We start from the raw sequence: 9873 nt of genomic DNA, 5'->3' as shown, positions 1-9873 counted from the left end.
TTGTGCCTAAGACAGTAGGCCAGTGATGGCGAACCTTTTGGAGCTTTCAATGATAACACACAGCCCACTGCTGTGTGTGCACTGAGTACGCCACCACTGCTCTAGGCTGTTACCTCTTTCTTGGGATTCCTCTGGAACATAAAAAAAGAAAATGCACTTTATGTGCCCTAGAAAATTATGTCAAGCACCCATTAAAGCATGAAATGTGAATCTTCACACGAATTGTAACATGGGACTTAGTACAGTGCACACACTGAGAAGAAAGCAGCAAAACTGCCTACACACGTTGCACTTTGGTCTTCAATATCTACTTGCTTAACTGTCCTAGTGGATGCTGGATGGGGTTGGGGGGGTCAGGTATTATCCCACATAACTTATGGTTTTTGTGGACAGAGAAGATAATCTGGAGCCTAAAACAGATTTATAGCCCTCACCAGGCAAGTTACAACAAAATCTAATGCTTTACTATTCCTAAAAGTTCACCTACTCAGAGTCAGCATTCATCTAGAGTTGAAACTTATATGGTTCCCTAAACCATCCTGTGGCGGGGGAAAATGAAGGAAGAGATATGTGTTCATCTCTTTTCCATTCCTATAGAAGAATACTTGAGACTAGGTAATTCATATAGAGAAGAGCTTTATTTGGGCTCGTCATTCTGGAAGCCTACGAACATGGTCCCCACAATTTAGCTTCTGGTGAGGGCCTTGTGCTGTTCCACACACGGTGGAAAAGCAGAAGAGCAAGCAGACATATTCAGTGAGAAAATGGACAAAGAGGGCTGCAGACCTACAGCAACTGACTGGTGGCAACTAACCCACTCTTGTAAGAACTACACTTTCATAAGGGAAGACCCCACCTTGACCCAAACACCCTAAGAGGTGAGGTGCTTCTGACAACATCCTGGCTTCCCCACAACAAGAAAAGGTGATTATGGACCTGCTTTTCCTTCTGTGACAGACAGCTCACAGCTCACCTTAATTGTGTCAACTTGATTGGTTTAAGAAATATTCAAGAGGATTAGTAAAGGACACTTCTGAGTGGTCTGGGTGGCTCAGAAGGCATGACCTTGAGTAGTAGGTATGACCTTGAGTATTATGTATATATAATATCTGGTCCCTTTCTCTCTGGTGCTGTTTCCCTTCTCTGCTTCCCCCAGCAGCCAGAAAATGAGTAACTTTGCTCTATCACCCCTTCCACCATGATGTTCCTGCCTTAAAGTCATCTGACCATGGACTGAATTTCCTGAAGCTATGAGCCTCCTTTAAGGTGTGGTTGGAGAATGTTGTGTCCCAGCAACAGCAAAGCTAACTAATACACCTGCCCACTGAGGTGTCTTTCACCTCAGCAAAATCACTGTGTGTCCATTATATGCCAGGCATTCTTCTGGACAACAGGGACACGAGGACAAGAAGGGCATGGCTTTCACCCCCAGGAAGAATCAGTCTAGTGAACTACTCGTTCATCAGATGTAGATCAGAAACCCTCTTCTTTAGTAAAATATCAGGAATTATTAACTTATCTGGTGGACTCTCCCTATCCTCGTCTGCTGAATTCACCAACCCATAAAGGAAGAATCCCAAATCGCATTGCTCAGGCCCTTCATAATTCTTTTTGTACCTATGCTTCCAAGTTCCTTCAACAATATCCTGGGTGAAGATTTTATTACTGTCTACAGATTATTCAAAAAAATTGACTTTATTACTGGAGGTGTCAAAGTACCTCCTGCATTAGTCTTTAAGATACACTGTTGCTCTGTTGGATAAAACATTGGCAGGATCTTTTGGATCATCCCACATTACCCTCATTTCTGTTTTTTTTTTTCATAAGTATAATATTGCTTTGGGATTTTGGTCATTAAAAGGACAGTCAAATTGAGTGCAAAATTATGCAATAATGTGCATGCTAAGCTTTCCTGGCATTACTTACCAGAAATTCTGCAGTGTTAACGTATTGCCCAAATATTCTATTTACATTCAACTTGTCTGAGGTATTGTTAAGAATAGGAATGAATATATAGCCTGTTTGCTTGGAGCATTAAGCCACATCACCAAATTTGGACTGGTTAATGTAGTATCTCTCTCATGAATAGAGAGTATGGAATTGAAAGATGACTACCATGGAGGACAGAATGACTCAGAAATGTAAGAATAGCCGAATCGTGAAAAGGCCTAAAGCCTGCTTCACAATGAACTGCATCTGCCTCACTCATAAAACTAGCAAATTATATTATTTAGTTCTATGCAAAATAGCATTGTATCTGCATATTTAATTTTGTTTTTGATTAGTGTGGGTTTATCTTCTTACTATATGATAATGTATAGGTTCAAGAGCATATTCTAGCTCAAAAAACAACCCAAATCTAGTTTGTTTTGTTTCATTTTTTTATAAATTTCTATGAATTAATAACTTGGAGTCTTTATAATAATTTTAAGAACAGACTTGAAAACACACTTTGGCCCAGGGACTTAGCTCAGTGGTTCCACCGCCTGCCTCACAAATGAAAGGTCCCAAGCTTGAGGCCCCACAGCAAAAAAAAACAAACAATGCTTTGGATGAGCTGAACAGTCCTTAGCATTCTGCAAAAAAAAAAAAAATACCAGCCATCAAAGCATAAAGAAGAGAAGAGAAGATGAAGTTGGAGGTCCAGTGTGTTGCCTGGTAAGCTTCTCATCAAGAATCTTGGAATAACCAGACCTTCTAAATAGTGTCCCTTCTGCTTTGACATATTGACTACTTTACTGGGATCTAAACTGGTAGAAGAACCAAAAGTAATCTAGAGGATGCACCCTTAACTATGCTCATAAACATACTCAACAAGGCAAGAGCTCAAGAGGAGGTCACTAGGATGAATGTCAACCTACATTATCATATCACCACTCTCCTGCACTTTATGGAATTCTTACACACACGTCTATACAGACAAACAAGTCTATACCCTGAATCTCCTCCATGGGAGTCCTTGCTTCCCCCTGTCTTGCATAAGTTCTGGATCTCATGTGTAGGCTCAGTTTCTCCCACGGCTCTCTCAAAGGGAGCTTGTTTCTTCTCGTTCATGTTCAGTTTTAGGCCACCTAGGGGAGAAAGCTCAACCCCCTTTATTCCTGCTATTATCTGTCGATCTCACAAGCAACCTCCTCTATTTTTGAAGACATTAATGCCCCAGTGGCAGCATGGCTTTTCTTTTTTCTTTTTCCCATTAACTTTATTGGTCCATTTCAAGCAAACAATACAGTTACATTTATCACTGGGATCTTGCACCTTTACATGGTATATCTTGGTTCTTGTTTTTCCCCATACCGCTGCCCTCCCTTCACTTTTTCCACCCTTTCCTATTTACAAAGACTTTGTTTCCACTTTTTCATTTTTTCACATTTTTCTTTTCCCTTATTTCCTTTCCCCTCCCCTTCCTACTTCCCTTCTCTTCTTCCCACACTCTCCTGGGCAGTCAAATATTGTACAGACATGATCAATGGACTATTTTTATATTAAATGCATTTTTAAAAATATGAAATTGGCATTCAACACTGTAAGCATTTCTGTGCTTCTCTGATTGGCTCGCTTTTCCACACCCAAGGAGAAGATATCATACTTGCTCTCTCTCCTCAGACTTCACTCTGAGGTCTTTTGGTTCCACTTTTATTGGACGATTTTGCCTTATACATCAATTAAATTGGGGATTCTTCAACCTTCACCACAACTTCTACCTACAATTCTAAAGAGACTGATGTCAGCAAGATGGTAGAACAGAAGCTCCCAGTGCTTGTTTCTTCATGGAAACATCAATTTGGACAAGCATCCATGCATGAAAATACCTTCACAAGAGATAAGGAATCTAAGGAAGAGCTTGCTGCACCTGGGTAGAGCACAGAACTAAGTAAAGACACATTGAAACTGGCAGGAAGGACTCTTATTTTTACCCACATCACATTTCTCCTAAGGCCACATAGATCAGCTCAGAGACAGAATCTTGCTTATACAGAAGGAGAGTAGAAAGAGTACCTGACTCCCCCAGAGCCCCCAGAGCAGTTCTATCCCAATGAATCCCAGTGCTTGGCCAAACTGTGCAGATCCAAGCTCCAGATGGACCTGCCAACTAAGCCAGGCCAGGCCATACAAGGACTCTAACAGCAAATCCACCCATGGGCCCTACCCGCTGGCTCTCTGCACCAGCTAACACATAAAGGGCTCCTCCTGCCCAGGCCAGTCTGCAAAGATTGGCAAAGATGCCTATTTCTTCAAATACATGGACAGCAAAGCAAGTCCATGGCAATGTGGATATTGTTGAGGATTCTTTTTCTCATTATTTGTCACCATTTTATGCACTGAAAAGTTCTGTCTATTCTTCCACTAAAATATACCTTAAATCTGTGCATGTCTCTTCTTTGTAATTGCCATGAGCCTGTTCTGGTTTGCTATCATCTCTTTCCTAGATTTCTCAGTGAGCCTAACTGAGCTGGAAAACAGTTCATTAGCGTGAAACCACGTGGTCCCTCCTCTCCCCTGCATTTCTACTTAATGTTCCACTGTCGTCTTAAAACTTCTAATGATTTTTTTTTAATCAGGAGCCATTTTCATTTTGCAATGAGTCTCACAGATTATATAGACTGACAAATTAGTCTCCCCATTTGTAGTCTTGCCCCCTTCTAATCCGCTCTACACTAAAAGGTCAGAGTAATATTTTTACCATGTTAATAATCACACTTCTGTGGTTAAGCCTTGCTGCTGACTTTCCACGCAATTTAGAATAAAGTCGTCATTCATATCACGGTCTAGGGAGCCCTGCCTGACCGGGTGGGAAGGCTCTCTTTCCAATCTCATCAACCTCGTTTTCAGGCACAGGGCATCTTTCAGTTCATTGTACATAGTGATTTATTTCTTGCCCCAGGCTCTTTGCATATGTTCTTTCCTTTCTCTGAAACATTCTGTCACAGTTACATCCTTCTCATCTCACAAGATTTAATAGTATTTTATGCATCAGGATCTGCTAACTGCCATAACAACCCCACCTCTCAGCGGCTTATCACACACACACGGAACTTTGTTTTACAGTCATGCCACAGTCTAATCAGCTCCTTGTGTTTTCACAGCCAGCTTTGTCAGTGGGAATCAGGCACCTGCCTTTTTCAAAATAATGGTCATTTTCTAGGTCTTCCGTTAGCTTTACCAAATCTGCTGAATCAAACACAGAGATGAGAAAAGAGTAGGTGGAGGGTTACAGGAGAGACCTGGCATCAAGATTTACAAGGGAGCTTATCAATTCTATCCACAGTCCTTTGCTGCAATTATAAAAATTATATATATTATAAAATTATAAAAATTATAATTATAAAATTATAAATTGCTGGGAAGTATCATTTATCTCAGTGCTCAAAGGCAAAAGTAATGGGTTTGAACCCGTATTACTCTCCCTTTCTCAGAATGTTAATGTCCTTTACTGTCCTGTGCATACACTACTCTGTCCGTCCCTTACTACTTTGGCTATATTTCTTACACAGAGGAATTTCTGGTACTTTTTAAATGGTACTTAATATTGTCTCGAAGCTCATGCTCTAGAGTCAAATTTTCTAGAGTCAAACAAAGGTCATCAGTTACTAACTATGCATTCTTGATCAACCTACTCCTTCTCTGAGCCCTGATTTTTTACAAGCATCTCATAACTCAGTATCACTATGGAGTAAGACAATATATGTAGAGTTCTTGGTGCCATGCTTAGCATATGACTTAATAAGTGTAGGTACAATTATTGTTATTCAACAGTATATGCCTGGTGCTTGGTCTAATATATTCCACAAGTACGTTCTGGTTGTACACTAGTTGAGTAAATGAAGAACGAATAAGTAAACAAAAAACAAAAACAAAAACAAAAAATCTTCCCTCATCACAAGGACTCCATTAAGGACAAAAAAAATTCTTTACTAGAACAATTTACTGGAGAAATTATCTGCTAATCTTCGCTAATGCTGAGAAGGCTTTAACCTTGAAGGTGTTCTTGGATCCCCATGGTAATAGCATGACAGTAATGTGCACGCCCTAGTTCCATACCATCATTTAAAAACTGCCTAACAATGTGTGTCAACTTAACAACAATAATAGCATTCATTTCCTTCTTTTGAAATTTTAAATGCACTTTTCTATATACATACATATACATATATATGTATAATAATATATATATAATATATATATATATAATTGGGCTTTTATAGTTTTAAAATTTCTTTCACACATATGAAGAACACTGAGAATTTTTTCCTAAAGAAAAGCAATGAAGGAGATAAATTACCAATTAATATTACATACAAATTTTAAATTACCACTGACAAATAATTTTAAGATTTTTGAAAACAGTAAATATATATTGATAGAAAATTTCAAGTGGCATAGAAGAATATAAAATTTAAAATAGAACATACTGTCCTTCATTATTGAGCTCAGTCCTGGCCTCCAGAAGAAAGGTGTTTATAATTTCTATATTTTGCTTCCAGAAATAAGCCTAAATTAACTTATTTTTGTTACCACAAACAAGGTAGGGCGCTGTCTAATGTGCACATTTTTCTACAAATTGATTGTTTTTCATTTAGTCTGATTTCCAGCAGCTAGAGCTTCAAGAGATATGTTAGCTCTTTAAGATACATAGCCTGTAGTGATTCTTTTTTATCTTTATTAAATTTATTGGTACATTTTAGGTATACAGTACAGTTACATTCATCATTGGGATCTTGCACCTTTACATGATTTATCTTGGTTCTTATTTTCCCCATTCCCCTGCGTTCCCCTCACCCCCTCTACCCTTCCCTATTTACAAAGACATTTTTTTCCATTTTTTCCTTTTCTCATATTTTTTATTTTCTCTTCTTACCTTTCCCTACCCTTCCTACTTCCCCTACTCTTTTACACTTTTTCTTCCTATTACACAATATCAAGAAGGCCATTGATTTTTTAGTATTTACCTTGTATCCAGCTACTTTACTGAGCTTGTCAATTAAGTCTAGAAGTTTTTGGGTGGAGTTTTTGGGGGTCTTCTATGTAGAGTATCATATCAGCGAATAATGCCAATTTCACGTCTTCCTTTCCCATCTTTGTTGCTTTTACTTCTTTCTCTTGTGGCTAATGTTTCCAAAACTATGTTGAACAGGAGTGATGACAGTGGACATCCTCATCTTATTTCTGAGTTTAGTGTGAAGGTTTTCAGTTTTTGACCATTTAGTATGATATTGGCTGTTGGTGTTTCATAAATAGCCTTTATCAATTTGAGATAAAGACCATCTATTCCAATTTTCTGCAGGGTTTTTTTAAATCATGAATGAGTTTGATTTTTTTTTTTTTTGGATGGGGAAGAGTTTATAGGAAACTAAAAAATGAGAAGAGTAAGATATGTTCCTGATAAAGTATATAAAGAATACACAAATATATACTCAAAGTTTTCATGAATCATTACAACTCCTGAAGTTCAGGCATTAACATTAACAACAAAACAACTGATTTGAAGAAGACTAGTATGAGAATATTCTAATTTAGTGATTCCAAAGTATGTTTCTGTGATGATGGAAACATTCTATAGCTCTGTACTGTCCAATATGGAATCTGCCAGCCATGTGAATTTCCTTTTTTTTTTTTTCCTCCCTATTACCAGGGATCAAATCCAGGACCTTACCAGGCAGGTGCAGCACCACTGAGCTACATCCCTGGCCCTAGCCATGTGAATTCTTGAAATGTGGTGAAGGCAACTGAGGACATAAACTTTCAATGCAATTTAATGCAATTTAAATAGCCACTGGCTATGTACTCAACTGTGCAGTTCCAACGTTTCTTGAATAAAAAAACCAGTGATTTCCTTAGGGGACTCCTCCAATGACTGCTAAGGGCTTGAAAGTCAAGTGTGGAAAAAGAGAAAAGCTCTTAATAGATTTCTCTGGCCACTTAAGATCTGAAATTCTCTACAGTTTTGGAGGCAGAGGCTGGATCAACCCACTAGGAAGAGTGTACGGGAAGGACACTTAAATAAAATTCAGTACATAGGCCCTTCCAACTCCCAGCTAACGTCAGTGGGAATAAAAGGCCTAACACTTGGTTCGCTCAGGAGATGTTTACAATTACACAGAATCTGGTTGGGTCCCTGGGGCCATCTGTGCATGGAAATCATTGCCATGGAGCTGGTGGACAGGTGGAGGTGGTGCTCATTTGCAGACGGGGTTTGCAGAGCTGGATGAGGGCTGAGAGGTAGAGGGCCTTTCTGGCCACCTGCAGGCTGAACAGGACCTTTCTTCTTTGCGTTATGGTCTTGTTCTTGGTCTTGAACGCTTTGCTTGGCTCCCGCTTGTTCATGAAGGAGTCGGCCTCTCCTGTGAGCAGGTCTGTGTTGTAGGTGAGGAGTTATACAAGCTGAACCACTGCTTGGCCTGTGGGCCAATGCCATAGCTGGTGCAGGCATACTGCCACTGGGGCAGGCCCGGGTGGGTGATGAGCAGGCGATAGTGGGCAGTAAAAGTATCTGTGAGAAAACACCGATATAATGCTCTGTCCAGGTACCAGACCTCAGTGTCTTGTGCTAAGGCTGGTTCCCCAGTTTTGTAGACAAGGCAAACCTTCCTCTTCCTGTTACACAAATTTAGCTCAAATACCACACTTTGAGAGTCAAAATGAGGCTTCTCTGGCTGGTCCTCATTGGCTTCATATGTATGGTCCTCCAGGTCTGCCAGCGTTGGTGCATTAGAATATGAATACACAGAAGACTGGTGGAGCTCAGTGAGCTTTGAGATGCTGTTAACGGCCATGTTGCCAGGCGGAATGATGTGCTCATCTAGCATGTGGAAGCCACTGGTCATCAGATAAAAGTTCTTCATATCTTCAGGCATCATACAGTTAATTTTTTGTTCCCATGAAGAAATCATATGACGTTCAGCAGGTGCCTTTTCTATAATGCTCACCTCTGTCACACCTGGAGAAGATTCTAGGATGCAGGTGATGCCAAGGGACAGCTTCTCCAGGTGCAGCTGTTGCAACCCAGCAGCAGGGGCAGCATCTCCTCCATGGGTTAGAATATGCTCTTGAACCTATACATTATCATATAGTAAGAAGATAAACCCACACTAATCCAAAACAAAATTAAATATGCAGATAAAATGCTATTTTGCATAGAACTAAATAATGTAATTTGCTAGTTTTCTACGAAAACCTTTGAGAGGATCTAATACCAATACTTCTCACATGCTTTAATGAACTTTAAAGAGAAAGAGTTCTCCCAATGTCATTCTTGTAAGATAGCTTTACCCTGATTCCAAAACTAGACAAGGATCCAACCAAAAAAGAACTACAGGCCAAACTGATTAATAAACATAGACCCCACCAAAAAAATCCCCCACAAGATAGTGGCAAATAGAATATAACAAATCATCAAAAAGATCACACACCATGATTAAGTGGCTTTATCCCAAGGATGAAAGGATGGTTGCATGTACTCAAATCAGTAAGTGTAATACATCGCCTAAACAAAAGCAAATAAAAAATCACATTCTTACCTCAATAAATGCAGAAAAAGCCTTTGACAAAAACCAACAACCATTCACGATAAAACTCTGAAAAACAATCGGTATAGAAGGACCATGTCTCAATTTGATAAAAGTCTTTTACCACATACTTACTGCCAACATAGTATTAAATGGGGAAAAACAAACTTTCCCTCTGAAATTAGGAACAAGACAAGAATGTCCACTCCTGCTTAAAACAGTGTTCAAAATGTTAGCCAGAGGAGTCAGGCAAAAGAAATAAATAAAAGGGATACATATTAGAAAGGAAAAAGTCAAAATATCATTATTTGCAGATGGCATGATCTTCCCTTTAAAAGACCCCCCAAATTCCACTAAACCATTCTTA

The 9873-nt window shown here is 39.3% G+C and overlaps 1 pseudogene; it reads right to left on the bottom strand.

Annotated features, from left to right (window-relative positions):
• Positions 1-8008: 8008 nt before the first annotated feature.
• Positions 8009-8982, bottom strand: LOC104856656 (annotated as a pseudogene).
• Positions 8983-9873: the final 891 nt, after the last annotated feature.

Source organism: Fukomys damarensis, unplaced genomic scaffold (assembly GCF_012274545.1).
Source record: "Fukomys damarensis isolate Sample0158 unplaced genomic scaffold, DMR_v1.0_HiC HiC_scaffold_19, whole genome shotgun sequence".
Lineage (NCBI taxonomy): Eukaryota > Metazoa > Chordata > Mammalia > Rodentia > Bathyergidae > Fukomys > Fukomys damarensis.
The sequence above is the reverse complement of the archived record's forward strand: the minus strand, read 5'-3'. Positions and strand labels throughout refer to the sequence as shown.